At 51.4% G+C, this 15,203-nt stretch overlaps 1 long non-coding RNA gene across 1 annotated transcript in view; it reads right to left on the bottom strand.

The window, feature by feature from the left end:
- LOC115099067 overlaps nucleotides 1-10,301 on the bottom strand; it is a 34,660-nt gene extending 24,359 nt beyond the window's left edge. The window contains exon 1 of the long non-coding RNA XR_003858677.1: nucleotides 10,233-10,301. This is a non-coding gene — a long non-coding RNA (uncharacterized LOC115099067). The remainder of the gene's footprint in view (nucleotides 1-10,232) is intronic.
- Between the last annotated feature and the right edge of the window lie 4,902 nt (nucleotides 10,302-15,203).

The raw sequence follows: 15,203 nt of genomic DNA, 5'->3' as shown, positions 1-15,203 counted from the left end.
GAGAGAAGCTCCCTGCCTCTGAGGAGTGCTGACACACTACACCGGGCTCTGATACTGGGAATGATGTGTTAGTGAGAGAGAAGCTCCCTGTCTCTGAGGAGTGCTGACACACTACACCGGGCTCTGATACTGGGAATGATGTGTTAGTGAGAGAAGAAGCTCCCTGTCCTCTGAGGAGTGCTGACACACTACACCGGGCTCTGACACTGGGAATGGCGTGTTAGTGAGAGAAGAAGCTCCCTGCCTCTGAGGAGTGCTGACACACTACACCGGGCTCTGACACTGAGAATGGCTGTGTTAGTGAGAGAGAAGCTCCCTGCCTCTGAGGAGTGCTGACACACTACACCGGGCTCTGACACTGAGAATGGATGTGTTAGTGAGAGAGAAGCTCCCTGCCTCTGAGGAGTGCTGACACTACACCGGGCTCTGATACTGGGAATGATGTGTTAGTGAGAGAGAAGCTCCCTGCCTCTGAGGAGTGCTGACACTACACCGGGCTCTGATACTGGGAATGATGTGTTAGTGAGAGAGAAGCTCCCTGCCTCTGAGGAGTGCTGAAACTACACCGGGCTCTGATACTGGGATTGGCATGTTAGTGAGAGAAGCTCCCTGCCTCTGAGGAGTGCTGAAACTACACCGGGCTCTGATACTGGGATTGGCTGTTAGTGAGAGAGAAGCTCCCTGCCTCTGAGGAGTGCTGACACACTACACCGGGCTCTGATACTGGGAATGGATGTGTTAGTGAGAGAGAAGCTCCCTGCCTCTGAGGAGTGCTGACACACTACAACCGGGCTCTGATACTGGGAATGATGTGTTAGTGAGAGAGAACCTCCCTGCCTCTGAGGAGTGCTGACACACTACACCGGGCTCTGATACTGGGAATGGCGTGTTAGTGAGAGAGAACCTCTCTGCCTCTGGGGTGTGTTGACTCACTACACCAGGCTATGATACTGGGAATAGCGTGTTAGTGAGAGAGAAACTCCCTGCCTCTGAGGAGTGCTGACACACTACACCGGGCTCTGATACTGGGAATGGCGTGTTAGTGAGAGAGAAGCTCCCTGCCTCTGAGGAGTGCTGACACACTACACCGGGCTCTGATACTGGGAATGATGTGTTAGTGAGAGAGAAGCTCCCTGCCTCTGAGGAGTGCTGACACACTACACCGGGCTCTGATACTGGGAATGATGTGTTAGTGAGAGAGAAGCTCCCTGCCTCTGAGGAGTGCTGACACACTACACCGGGCTCTGATACTGGGAATGGTGTGTTAGTGAGAGAGAAGATCCCTGCCTCTGAGGAGTGCTGACACACTACACCGGGCTCTGATACTGGGAATGGCGTGTTAATGAGAGAGAACCTCCCTGCCTCTGGGTGTGTTGACTCACTACACCAGGCTATGATACTGGGAATAGCGTCTTAGTGAGAGAGAATCTCCCTGCCTCTGAGGAGTGCTGACACACTACACCGGGCTCTGATACTGGGAATGGTGTGTTAGTGAGAGAGAAGCTCCCTGCCTCTGAGGAGTGCTGACACACTACACCGGGCTCTGACACTGGGAATGATGTGTTAGTGAGAGAGAAGCTCCCTGCCTCTGAGGAGTGCTGACACACTACACCGGGCTCTGACACTGGGAATGATGTGTTAGTGAGAGAGAAGCTCCCTGCCTCTGAGGAGTGCTGACACACTACACCGAGCTCTGACACTGGGAATGGTGTGTTAGTGAGAGAGAAGCTCCCTGTCTCTGAGGAGTGCTGACACACTACACCGGGCTCTGATACTGGGAATGGTTTGTTAGTGAGAGAGAAGCTCCCTGCCTCTGAGGAGTGCTGACACACTACACCGGGCTCTGATACTGGGAATGATGTGTTAGTGAGAGAGAAGCTCCCTGTCTCTGAGGAGTGCTGACACACTACACCGGGCTCTGATACTGGGAATGGCGTGTTAGTGAGAAAGAAGCTCCCTGCCTCTGAGGAGTGCTGACACACTACACCGGGCTCTGACACTGGGAATGGCGTGTTAGTGAGAGAGAAGCTCCCTGCCTCTGAGGAGTGCTGACACACTACACCGGGCTCTGACACTGGGAATGGTGTGTTAGTGAGAGAGAAGCTCCCTGCCTCTGAGGAGTGCTGACACACTACACCGGGCTCTGACACTGGGAATGATGTGTTAGTGAGAGAGAAGCTCCCTGCCTCTGAGGAGTGCTGACACACTACACCGGGCTCTGACACTGGGAATGGTGTGTTAGTGAGAGAGAAGCTCCCTGCCTCTGAGGAGTGCTGACACACTACACCGGGCTCTGATACTGGGAATGATGTGTTAGTGAGAGAGAAGCTCCCTGTCTCTGAGGAGTGCTGACACACTACACCGGGCTCTGATACTGGGAATGATGTGTTAGTGAGAGAGAAGCTCCCTGCCTCTGAGGAGTGCTGACACACACCGGGCTCTGACACTGGGAATGGCGTGTTAGTGAGAGAGAAGCTCCCTGCCTCTGAGGAGTGCTGACACACTACACCGGGCTCTGACACTGGGAATGGCGTGTTAGTGAGAGAGAAGCTCCCTGCCTCTGAGGAGTGCTGACACACTACACCGGGCTCTGACACTGGGAATGGCGTGTTAGTGAGAGAGAAGCTCCCTGCCTCTGAGGAGTGCTGACACACTACACCGGGCTCTGACACTGGGAATGGCGTGTTAGTGAGAGAGAAGCTCCCTGCCTCTCAGGAGTGCTGACACACTACACCGGGCTCTGACACTGGGAATGGCGTGTTAGTGAGAGAGAAGCTCCCTGCCTCTCAGGAGTGCTGACACACTACACCGGGCTCTGACACTGGGAATGGTGTGTTAGTGAGAGAGAAGCTCCCTGCCTCTGAGGAGTGCTGACACACTACACCGGGCTCTGACACTGGGAATGGTGTCTTAGTGAGAGAGAAGCTCCCTGCCTCTGAGGTGTGCTGACACACTACACCGGGCTCTGATACTGGGAATGGCGTGTTAGTGAGAGAGAACCTCTCTGCCTCTGGGTGTGTTGACTCACTACACCAGGCTATGATACTGGGAATAGCGTGTTAGTGAGAGAGAAACTCCCTGCCTCTGAGGAGTGCTGACACACTACACCGGGCTCTGATACTGGGAATGGCGTGTTAGTGAGAGAGAAGCTCCCTGCCTCTGAGGAGTGCTGACACACTACACCGGGCTCTGATACTGGGAATGATGTGTTAGTGAGAGAGAAGCTCCCTGCCTCTGAGGAGTGCTGACACACTACACCGGGCTCTGATACTGGGAATGATGTGTTAGTGAGAGAGAAGCTCCCTGCCTCTGAGGAGTGCTGACACACTACACCGGGCTCTGATACTGGGAATGGTGTGTTAGTGAGAGAGAAGATCCCTGCCTCTGAGGAGTGCTGACACACTACACCGGGCTCTGATACTGGGAATGGCGTGTTAATGAGAGAGAAGCTCCCTGCCTCTGAGGAGTGCTGACACACTACACCGGGCTCTGATACTGGGAATGATGTGTTAGTGAGAGAGAAGCTCCCTGCCTCTGAGGAGTGCTGACACACTACACCGGGCTCTGATACTGGGAATGATGTGTTAGTGAGAGAGAAGCTCCCTGCCTCTGAGGAGTGCTGACACACTACACCGGGCTCTGATACTGGGAATGATGTGTTAGTGAGAGAGAAGCTCCCTGCCTCTGAGGAGTGCTGACACACTACACCGGGCTCTGATACTGGGAATGATGTGTTAGTGAGAGAGAAGCTCCCTGCCTCTGAGGAGTGCTGACACACTACACCGGGCTCTGATACTGGGAATGGTGTGTTAGTGAGAGAGAAGCTCCCTGCCTCTGAGGAGTGCTGACACACTACACCGGGCTCTGATACTGGGAATGGTGTGTTAGTGAGAGAGAAGCTCCCTGCCTCTGAGGAGTGCTGACACACTACACCGGGCTCTGATACTGGGAATGGTGTGTTAGTGAGAGAGAAGCTCCCTGCCTCTGAGGAGTGCTGACACACTACACCGGGCTCTGTTACTGGGAATGGTGTGTTAGTGAGAGAGAAGCTCCCTGCCTCTGAGGAGTGCTGACACACTACACCGGGCTCTGCCACTGGGAATGGTGTGTTAGTGAGAGAAGCTCCCTGCCTCTGAGGAGTGCTGACACACTACACCGGGCTCTGACACTGGGAATGATGTGTTAGTGAGAGAGAAGCTCCCTGCCTCTGAGGAGTGCTGACACACTACACCGGGCTCTGACACTGGGAATGATGTGTTAGTGAGAGAGAAGCTCCCTGCCTCTGAGGAGTGCTGACACACTACACCGGGCTCTGATACTGGGAATGGTGTGTTAGTGAGAGAGAAGCTCCCTGCCTCTGAGGAGTGCTGACACACTACACCGGGCTCTGACACTGGGAATGGTGTGTTAGTGAGAGAGAAGCTCCCTGCCTCTGAGGAGTGCTGACACACTACACCGGGCTCTGACACTGGGAATGGTGTGTTAGTGAGAGAGAAGCTCCCTGCCTCTGAGGAGTGCTGACACTACACCGGGCTCTGTTACTGGGAATGATGTGTTAGTGAGAGAGAAGCTCCCTGCCTCTGAGGAGTGCTGACACACTACACTGGGCTCTGTTACTGGGAATGATGTGTTAGTGAGAGAGAAGCTCCCTGCCTCTGAGGAGTGCTGACACTACACCGGGCTCTGACACTGGGAATGATGTGTTAGTGAGAGAGAAGCTCCCTGCCTCTGAGGAGTGCTGACACACTACACCGGGCTCTGATACTGGGAATGGTGTGTTAGTGAGAGAGAAGCTCCCTGCCTCTGAGGAGTGCTGACACACTACACCGGGCTCTGACACTGGGAATGGTGTGTTAGTGAGAGAGAAGCTCCCTGCCTCTGAGGAGTGCTGACACTACACCGGGCTCTGTTACTGGGAATGATGTGTTAGTGAGAGAGAAGCTCCCTGCCTCTGAGGAGTGCTGACACACTACACCGGGCTCTGTTACTGGGAATGATGTGTTAGTGAGAGAGAAGCTCCCTGCCTCTGAGGAGTGCTGACACTACACCGGGCTCTGACACTGGGAATGATGTGTTAGTGAGAGAGAAGCTCCCTGCCTCTGAGGAGTGCTGACACACTACACCGGGCTCTGATACTGGGAATGGTGTGTTAGTGAGAGAGAAGCTCCCTGCCTCTGAGGAGTGCTGACACTACACCGGGCTCTGATACTGGGAATGGTGTGTTAGTGAGAGAGAAGCTCCCTGCCTCTGAGGAGTGCTGACACACTACACCGGGCTCTGATACTGGGAATGGCGTGTTAGTGAGAGAGAAGCTCCCTGCCTCTGAGGAGTGCTGACACACTACACCGGGCTCTGACACTGGGAATGATGTGTTAGTGAGAGAGAAGCTCCCTGCCTCTGAGGAGTGCTGACACACTACACCGGGCTCTGACACTGGGAATGGTGTGTTAGTGAGAGAGAAGCTCCCTGCCTCTGAGGAGTGCTGACACACTACACCGGGCTCTGACACTGGGAATGGTGTGTTAGTGAGAGAGAAGCTCCCTGCCTCTGAGGAGTGCTGACACACTACACCGGGCTCTGATACTGGGAATGATGTGTTAGTGAGAGAGAAGCTCCCTGCCTCTGAGGAGTGCTGACACACTACACCGGGCTCTGATACTGGGAATGATGTGTTAGTGAGAGAGAAGCTCCCTGCCTCTGAGGAGTGCTGACACACTACACCGGGCTCTGATACTGGGAATGGTGTGTTAGTGAGAGAGAAGCTCCCTGCCTCTGAGGAGTGCTGACACACTACACCGGGCTCTGACACTGGGAATGGTGTGTTAGTGAGAGAGAAGCTCCCTGCCTCTGAGGAGTGCTGACACACTACACCGGGCTCTGATACTGGGAATGGTGTGTTAGTGAGAGAGAAGCTCCCTGCCTCTGAGGAGTGCTGACACACTACACCGGGCTCTGTTACTGGGAATGGTGTGTTAGTGAGAGAGAAGCTCCCTGCCTCTGAGGAGTGCTGACACACTACACCGGGCTCTGCCACTGGGAATGGTGTGTTAGTGAGAGAAGCTCCCTGCCTCTGAGGAGTGCTGACACACTACACCGGGCTCTGACACTGGGAATGATGTGTTAGTGAGAGAGAAGCTCCCTGCCTCTGAGGAGTGCTGACACACTACACCGGGCTCTGACACTGGGAATGATGTGTTAGTGAGAGAGAAGCTCCCTGCCTCTGAGGAGTGCTGACACACTACACCGGGCTCTGATACTGGGAATGGTGTGTTAGTGAGAGAGAAGCTCCCTGCCTCTGAGGAGTGCTGACACACTACACCGGGCTCTGACACTGGGAATGGTGTGTTAGTGAGAGAGAAGCTCCCTGCCTCTGAGGAGTGCTGACACACTACACCGGGCTCTGACACTGGGAATGGTGTGTTAGTGAGAGAGAAGCTCCCTGCCTCTGAGGAGTGCTGACACTACACCGGGCTCTGTTACTGGGAATGATGTGTTAGTGAGAGAGAAGCTCCCTGCCTCTGAGGAGTGCTGACACACTACACTGGGCTCTGTTACTGGGAATGATGTGTTAGTGAGAGAGAAGCTCCCTGCCTCTGAGGAGTGCTGACACTACACCGGGCTCTGACACTGGGAATGATGTGTTAGTGAGAGAGAAGCTCCCTGCCTCTGAGGAGTGCTGACACACTACACCGGGCTCTGATACTGGGAATGGTGTGTTAGTGAGAGAGAAGCTCCCTGCCTCTGAGGAGTGCTGACACACTACACCGGGCTCTGACACTGGGAATGGTGTGTTAGTGAGAGAGAAGCTCCCTGCCTCTGAGGAGTGCTGACACTACACCGGGCTCTGTTACTGGGAATGATGTGTTAGTGAGAGAGAAGCTCCCTGCCTCTGAGGAGTGCTGACACACTACACCGGGCTCTGTTACTGGGAATGATGTGTTAGTGAGAGAGAAGCTCCCTGCCTCTGAGGAGTGCTGACACTACACCGGGCTCTGACACTGGGAATGATGTGTTAGTGAGAGAGAAGCTCCCTGCCTCTGAGGAGTGCTGACACACTACACCGGGCTCTGATACTGGGAATGGTGTGTTAGTGAGAGAGAAGCTCCCTGCCTCTGAGGAGTGCTGACACTACACCGGGCTCTGATACTGGGAATGGTGTGTTAGTGAGAGAGAAGCTCCCTGCCTCTGAGGAGTGCTGACACACTACACCGGGCTCTGATACTGGGAATGGCGTGTTAGTGAGAGAGAAGCTCCCTGCCTCTGAGGAGTGCTGACACACTACACCGGGCTCTGACACTGGGAATGATGTGTTAGTGAGAGAGAAGCTCCCTGCCTCTGAGGAGTGCTGACACACTACACCGGGCTCTGACACTGGGAATGGTGTGTTAGTGAGAGAGAAGCTCCCTGCCTCTGAGGAGTGCTGACACACTACACCGGGCTCTGACACTGGGAATGGTGTGTTAGTGAGAGAGAAGCTCCCTGCCTCTGAGGAGTGCTGACACACTACACCGGGCTCTGATACTGGGAATGATATGTTAGTGAGAGAGAAGCTCCCTGCCTCTGAGGAGTGCTGACACACTACACCGGGCTCTGATACTGGGAATGGCGTGTTAGTGAGAGAGAAGCTCCCTGCCTCTGAGGAGTGCTGACACACTACACCGGGCTCTGACACTGGGAATGATGTGTTAGTGAGAGAGAAGCTCCCTGCCTCTGAGGAGTGCTGACACACTACACCGGGCTCTGACACTGGGAATGATGTGTTAGTGAGAGAGAAGCTCCCTGCCTCTGAGGAGTGCTGACACACTACACCGGGCTCTGATATTGGGAATGGTGGGTTATTGAGAGAGAAGCTCCCTGCCTCTGAGGAGTGCTGACACACTACACCGGGCTCTGACACTGGGAATGGTGTGTTAGTGAGAGAGAAGCTCCCTGCCTCTGAGGAGTGCTGACACACTACACCGGGCTCTGATACTGGGAATGGCGTGTTAGTGAGAGAGAAGCTCCCTGCCTCTGAGGAGTGCTGACACACTACACCGGGCTCTGACACTGGGAATGGTGTGTTAGTGAGAGAGAAGCTCCCTGCCTCTGAGGAGTGCTGACACACTACACCGGGCTCTGACACTGGGAATGATGTGTTAGTGAGAGAGAAGCTCCCTGCCTCTGAGGAGTGCTGACACACTACACCGGGCTCTGACACTGGGAATGATGTGTTAGTGAGAGAGAAGCTCCCTGCCTCTGAGGAGTGCTGACACACTACACCGAGCTCTGACACTGGGAATGGTGTGTTAGTGAGAGAGAAGCTCCCTGTCTCTGAGGAGTGCTGACACACTACACCGGGCTCTGATACTGGGAATGGTTTGTTAGTGAGAGAGAAGCTCCCTGCCTCTGAGGAGTGCTGACACACTACACCGGGCTCTGATACTGGGAATGATGTGTTAGTGAGAGAGAAGCTCCCTGTCTCTGAGGAGTGCTGACACACTACACCGGGCTCTGATACTGGGAATGGCGTGTTAGTGAGAAAGAAGCTCCCTGCCTCTGAGGAGTGCTGACACACTACACCGGGCTCTGACACTGGGAATGGCGTGTTAGTGAGAGAGAAGCTCCCTGCCTCTGAGGAGTGCTGACACACTACACCGGGCTCTGACACTGGGAATGGCGTGTTAGTGAGACAGAAGCTCCCTGCCTCTGAGGAGTGCTGACACACTACACCGGGCTCTGACACTGGGAATGATGTGTTAGTGAGAGAGAAGCTCCCTGCCTCTGAGGAGTGCTGACACACTACACCGGGCTCTGACACTGGGAATGGTGTGTTAGTGAGAGAGAAGCTCCCTGCCTCTGAGGAGTGCTGACACACTACACCGGGCTCTGATACTGGGAATGATGTGTTAGTGAGAGAGAAGCTCCCTGTCTCTGAGGAGTGCTGACACACTACACCGGGCTCTGATACTGGGAATGATGTGTTAGTGAGAGAGAAGCTCCCTGCCTCTGAGGAGTGCTGACACACACCGGGCTCTGACACTGGGAATGGCGTGTTAGTGAGAGAGAAGCTCCCTGCCTCTGAGGAGTGCTGACACACTACACCGGGCTCTGACACTGGGAATGGCGTGTTAGTGAGAGAGAAGCTCCCTGCCTCTGAGGAGTGCTGACACACTACACCGGGCTCTGACACTGGGAATGATGTGTTAGTGAGAGAGAAGCTCCCTGCCTCTGAGGAGTGCTGACACACTACACCGGGCTCTGACACTGGGAATGGTGTGTTAGTGAGAGAGAAGCTCCCTGCCTCTGAGGAGTGCTGACACACTACACCGGGCTCTGATACTGGGAATGATGTGTTAGTGAGAGAGAAGCTCCCTGCCTCTGAGGAGTGCTGACACACTACACCGGGCTCTGATACTGGGAATGATGTGTTAGTGAGAGAGAAGCTCCCTGCCTCTGAGGAGTGCTGACACACACCGGGCTCTGACACTGGGAATGGCGTGTTAGTGAGAGAGAAGCTCCCTGCCTCTGAGGAGTGCTGACACACTACACCGGGCTCTGACACTGGGAATGGCGTGTTAGTGAGAGAGAAGCTCCCTGCCTCTGAGGAGTGCTGACACACTACACCGGGCTCTGACACTGGGAATGGCGTGTTAGTGAGAGAGAAGCTCCCTGCCTCTCAGGAGTGCTGACACACTACACCGGGCTCTGACACTGGGAATGGCGTGTTAGTGAGAGAGAAGCTCCCTGCCTCTCAGGAGTGCTGACACACTACACCGGCCTCTGACACTGGGAATGGTGTGTTAGTGAGAGAGAAGCTCCCTGCCTCTGAGGAGTGCTGACACACTACACCGGGCTCTGACACTGGGAATGGTGTCTTAGTGAGAGAGAAGCTCCCTGCCTCTGAGGTGTGCTGACACACTACACCGGGCTCTGATACTGGGAATGGCGTGTTAGTGAGAGAGAAGCTCCCTGCCTCTGAGGAGTGCTGACACACTACATCGGGCTCTGATACTGGGAATGATGTGTTAGTGAGAGAGAAGCTCCCTGCCTCTGAGGAGTGCTGACACACTACACCGGGCTCTGACACTGGGAATGGTGTGTTAGTGAGAGAGAAGCTCCCTGTCTTTCAGGTGTGCAGTTATACCACATCAGTCCTGAAAACTAGGACTAGAAGGCAAAGTCAGGACTGGACTAAAATCTCCTGTGATTTGGATGGTGTTAGTTTGGTAGCAGGAATATTTGTCGCATCTTACCTTAGGTATTAGGCTTCACTCAGTCTTCCTGCTGATTCTCCTTTTCCCCTCCTTCATCCTGCAGCCAGTGTCCCCCGCAAATACTTTTTGGGGTAAGGGCTTCCTGACTACTGATTTGAGGAACAGCAAGCCCAGACCGCAAAAAGATCTGAGAGAGAGAAAAGAGGCGAGAGAAGAAGAGCTGCTCGGTCACTGTGAGAGGGTTTTCCCAGAATCGGACGCCATGCCCCTGTGGAAGGAAGAGAGAGGGAAGGCCGTTCAGCATGGAGTTTAGTGCTGCTGGGTAGGGCTTCCTGTGATGGTCGCTCCCTCGATTTACCGACGGGGGAGAAGGAGGCAAATCAGGCGCAAACCCAAGGAGGGATCAGGCGGAGGCGCGGGCCAGCCAGCAGGGAAGGCCTTAAGCAGGGGTGAACCCAGATGAATTGCCCCCACCCCCCCCCCCCCCATTCCCGATGTTGTGCTCCCTCCCCCTCAGTCCTGTAGTTAGGATGGGGAGGGCGCATTGAGAGGAGGAGGGGGTTTCGGTGGAGGGATGCCGCAGTGTGGGGAGGCAGCTATCCAATATCCAAGCTATATAGTTAAGATCCTGAGCGAGGAGCGAGACGCTGACTCGCCCCCATTGCCTGAAGATCTGGCAGCGCTGGGGGTGCAGCTGCTGCCAGACAGTGTGCTAAGGCCAGTGGGGGAGGGGACGTTTTAAGTTCTTGGGACTGACTCGGGCTCAGGATGTCACTCGTGTACATGTGTAATAAAGCTGCAATCCCTGTCAGACCGCGAATGTGCGTGTTATTTGTTTATTTATTATATTCACATACCGTCAATCCGTGACCAATCATAACATAATAAATAAAAAGTAAATAAAATGATAATAAACAGGCAGAATTCAATAAAATGTAAAATTACATTAGAATCGTTAAATACATTAAAAACAGTTAAACATAAAAAAAAAAACAAAGAACAACTAAATAATTATAAAAGTAATCAAACAATTCTAATTCAAAAGAAGGTAACAAAAAGTCAAAAGCCTCGATTGTTCATAATTCCAGCTCCATCATAGTTCTTAATCTGATAGCGTTTAGGCTAGTGCCTTATTTACCTCTCTGCTCTCATATGCCTGTTTAAAAAGCTGGGATTTCAGGTTTGGTTTTTTTTTTAATACTGAAAAATCTTTTTGCAATCTTAATTCAGCCAGAAGTGAGTTCCATAATTTGGGTCCAGCAATGGATATAGCTCTTTCTCTGGAAAGATGGTGGTGGGATGGAAAGGGGAGGTCGGGGAGTGGGAAAGGGTGATAAACAGAGAAGCGGGAAGCATACAGGTGCCAGAGTTATTAGGGACGTGCAGTTGTTTAAAAACGGCACTGTATGATTTATCTCAATCTGTTGTATTCTGCTTCTAGTTGATTGTAAATCAGGAAAAGGGGCTATAGAATTCAAATTAAGTGAAAATATATTTGTTGTTTTGTTTTGAATTTGAAATGACACAAAAAAAAATCACATTTTTGTCTTGTTTCAGCATTTTAGCACATACTAAATTGTTTTACTGCGCTAAAACGCAGAACCGAAATATAAAAATACGTGCAAAAGAAAACTGAAATGAACTGCAAGTGAAATTTTTCCCTTGCAGACCCTTCCTGGGAAGCTATTTATAGCCTCAGCAATGCAACCACCTCTTGGACTCAAAAGGTTTTTCTGCCTGTTGGAGGCTTCAAATTGAAGGCCAGGGTTATCCCCTCCTGAGATCCTGAGGACCAGCAGCATTTCTCTACGAATCACAAAGGCAGTCTTGGAAGTTAGGTTTTTAAATTTCATTTTCCTTTTTCAATTTTTAGTCCAAAAACAGAAGAAGGGAATAAAAATGTCTTTGTTAGTAGCAGGCACCTAGCACAGCTTAGAGGTGGTAAAATGATTTTTAAGTATTACATATTTTAAAATTAACTGTACTAGAGTGAGATGCAATTTCTGCTTATTTAATTGTCAGAGCAAATTGCTTTTCTAGCTTTTACATATATAACATAGTAACCATTTTCTGATTAAAAAATTGTATTATATTTCTGAAACTTATCAGGTCATATCAGTTCTCCATAGTTACCTGCCAACCTCCATGATGACAGCAAGCCTCACCTTCATATCTCCATATGGATCATGAACCCTGTCCACTGATCTCCATAGTGAGCCCTGCCCACCAATCACCATGATAATTGTGATCCTTGCCAGCTGATCTCCCAATAACAACAAGCCCCACCTCCTGATCTCCATAATTACAACGAGCCTGATCCACAAATCTCCATAGTGATCATGATCCCTACCTGCTTATCTCCATAGTGACAGCGAGCCTGATCCACCATTCTCCATAGTGATCATGATCCCTGCCTGCTTATCTCCATAGTGACTGCGAGCTCTGTCTGCATATCTCCATAGTGACCACAAGCGCCGCTTGCTAATCTTCATTGAGACAGTAATCTCGGCCCAACAATCTCCATAGTGATAGTGAGCCATAATGACAGTGAGCCCCACTGGCTGATCTCCATGGCAATGGCATGCCTTGCCTGATGTCCATGGAGATCAGTAGATAGGACACACTGTTGCCATGGAGATTAGCACACAGGGTATGCTATTGCCATGGACTTCAGCAGACAGGTTATACTGTTGCCACGGAGATCAGCGGGTAGGATATACTATCACTACGGACATCAGCAGACAGGGTATGCTGTTGCCATGGAGATCAGCGGGTAGAATATGCTATCACTATGGACATCAGCAGACAGGGTATACTGTTGCCATGGAGATCAGCGGGTAGGATATGCTATCACTATGGACATCAGCAGACAGGGTATACTGTTGCCATGGAGATCAGCAGACAGGTCATGCTATTACCCTTGGGATGTTGCTGTTTACACAAAAAGGAAGATTGTTACTGGTTCTTGCTGCCTGACTGGTAAGTAGGGCTGAATAGTAATTTCCCAGAATAAATCTGCTTATATTCATTAGTCTACTGTTTCTATAACTGTATTCTATAAAATGTCATATCAGCACTGATGTCAACACTATGAAATGTCTAAATCCCCAAACTGAAGTTCATCATAACAAAGTCCCCATGTCACCTGCGCCTTGACCATCATAACATGGCATCTTCTTATCATGCTTCAGGAGAACCCAGGCTCCCGATCTGCAGGTGGGGACTCATGGGGGAGATGTAAGCAGTGCAGGTGAGAGGTTACAAAGAAGTTAAGCAAGATCGCTCATCATCTCCCAGCTTGGGAATGGTAGAGTTGGAAGTTTTGGGATAAGTTGGGCGTCAGGAGAGGAAAGGCATTGAGGTCTAAATAACATATCACAGCAGGGGTCAGGGTACCCAAGCCAGGAGGCAGTAGAGGGGGAATTTTCTTGCAGTGCTCCGAGGGGGAAAGGAGGGTCTTCCTGGGTCGTTCAACCTCCAAAGAGGGCAGTCCTCTATGAGATGGGAGACGCGGTGATTGTAGGCGGTGGGGAACACTTGTCAATGGTTGGTCATGGCATGGGCGTGACTGATTGGGGCAGTGGGGGATTGTCTCTAATTGCTGGCTAAGCCAGATGGCCAGAGGGGGGCAATTGCAGCTGTTTTCCACAGAAGGCCACCAGGTGGACTGTAGGCTGGGAACTGAATAGGCATTAGGACTTAAGAAGCATCGCTGGGAATTGCCCAAGTTTCACCCAGATACAGCAGGAGTTTATTCAGATTGCCAGGGTGCCAGAGACACAGCCAAAATACTTGGGTGCCCCGACTTCACTCAGCACTGCCCAGATCCTAATATCACTGCTATGCCTGGTGCTCACTTTCTGTATTTAATGAGCATGTGAAGTAGGGTCTTAGAGGCCAAGTCAGGTGGGAGGGGAAGTGGGAAGAGGCTGCTGATTCTCTAGCTTTCTGCTTTCCCTGCAGAGGGCTGACGGGAGCATTAGGTGGAAGGCCACTGTAAGTGAGCTCCGCATTTTTGAATGCAGGTACGAGGGGAAGAGACTCGGGTGAGGAATGGAGCTGGGCAGGTTTTTCTTGTGTGTTTCTGATTAATTTGGTGAAGGCAAGAACATGGGGATGTGCGTTGGCGCAGTAGGAGAGAGAGAGCCCTGGAGCATCAAGCAGGCAAGCTGTGAGTGACTTGAGGGGCGGGCAGGTGCCATGAGTGAGGTGAATGTCTGGGGAGGTGAAGATGGGAATGAATATTTGGGGGACAGATTGTATGACAGGATTAACAATTTGGGGAGATGGTGTGAGGAGGGGTAGAAGAGGAGGTGAATGTTGCAATCTACACTTATCTCAGAGTGAACAGACCTTAAAAATGTTCCCGCTATGGACAAAGGCAAGAGTAACTCGAAGTAGGGGTTTAGTATTTAGCTTTATTCAAAATTCTCAGAAAACAGATCTTAGTAATCTCAAGTTGAGGAAACACAAATAATTTTCATAAAAAAAATAAAATAAACTGTATATATGAATTGTTTAATAAAGCCGCGGCTGTGTTTATTTCCACTATCTATCTCTATGTAAAATTGTGTCTGTGTCATTATTTACAGTCATTTGACCAATGCTAGTGGGAAGGAACTAGGTTTGCCAACTGGATGTAGATTTTTCAGGACAGGTTGATCCAGTCCTGGTTTTACTTCATTGCATGCAGGGACTTGTAATTCTGGTGTCCCTATTGAAATCCCTAAGGAAAGCAGGATTTCAAGTCACTGCAGGTAATGGAGTGAAGCCAGGACTGGATGAGCCTTTCCTGAAAAAATCTGGAGCCAGTTGGTAACCCTAGTGAGAGCAGGAGGGATCACTAAGGCTGCCAGAGTTAACATGGTTTATAGTTATAGAAGCATTCACGTAATGCAAACCACAATCCATAATTACTTATCCCATAGGAAAAATGCCAGTCCACCACCCTTTTGTTTAAGATCCACATGTCTCCGGTCTGCAAATTATTGGCTGGACTCTCTATGGGAA

Source organism: Rhinatrema bivittatum, chromosome 9 (genome assembly GCF_901001135.1).
Source record: "Rhinatrema bivittatum chromosome 9, aRhiBiv1.1, whole genome shotgun sequence".
NCBI classification, from domain to species: Eukaryota; Metazoa; Chordata; class Amphibia; order Gymnophiona; family Rhinatrematidae; genus Rhinatrema; species Rhinatrema bivittatum.
The sequence above is the reverse complement of the archived record's forward strand: the minus strand, read 5'-3'. Positions and strand labels throughout refer to the sequence as shown.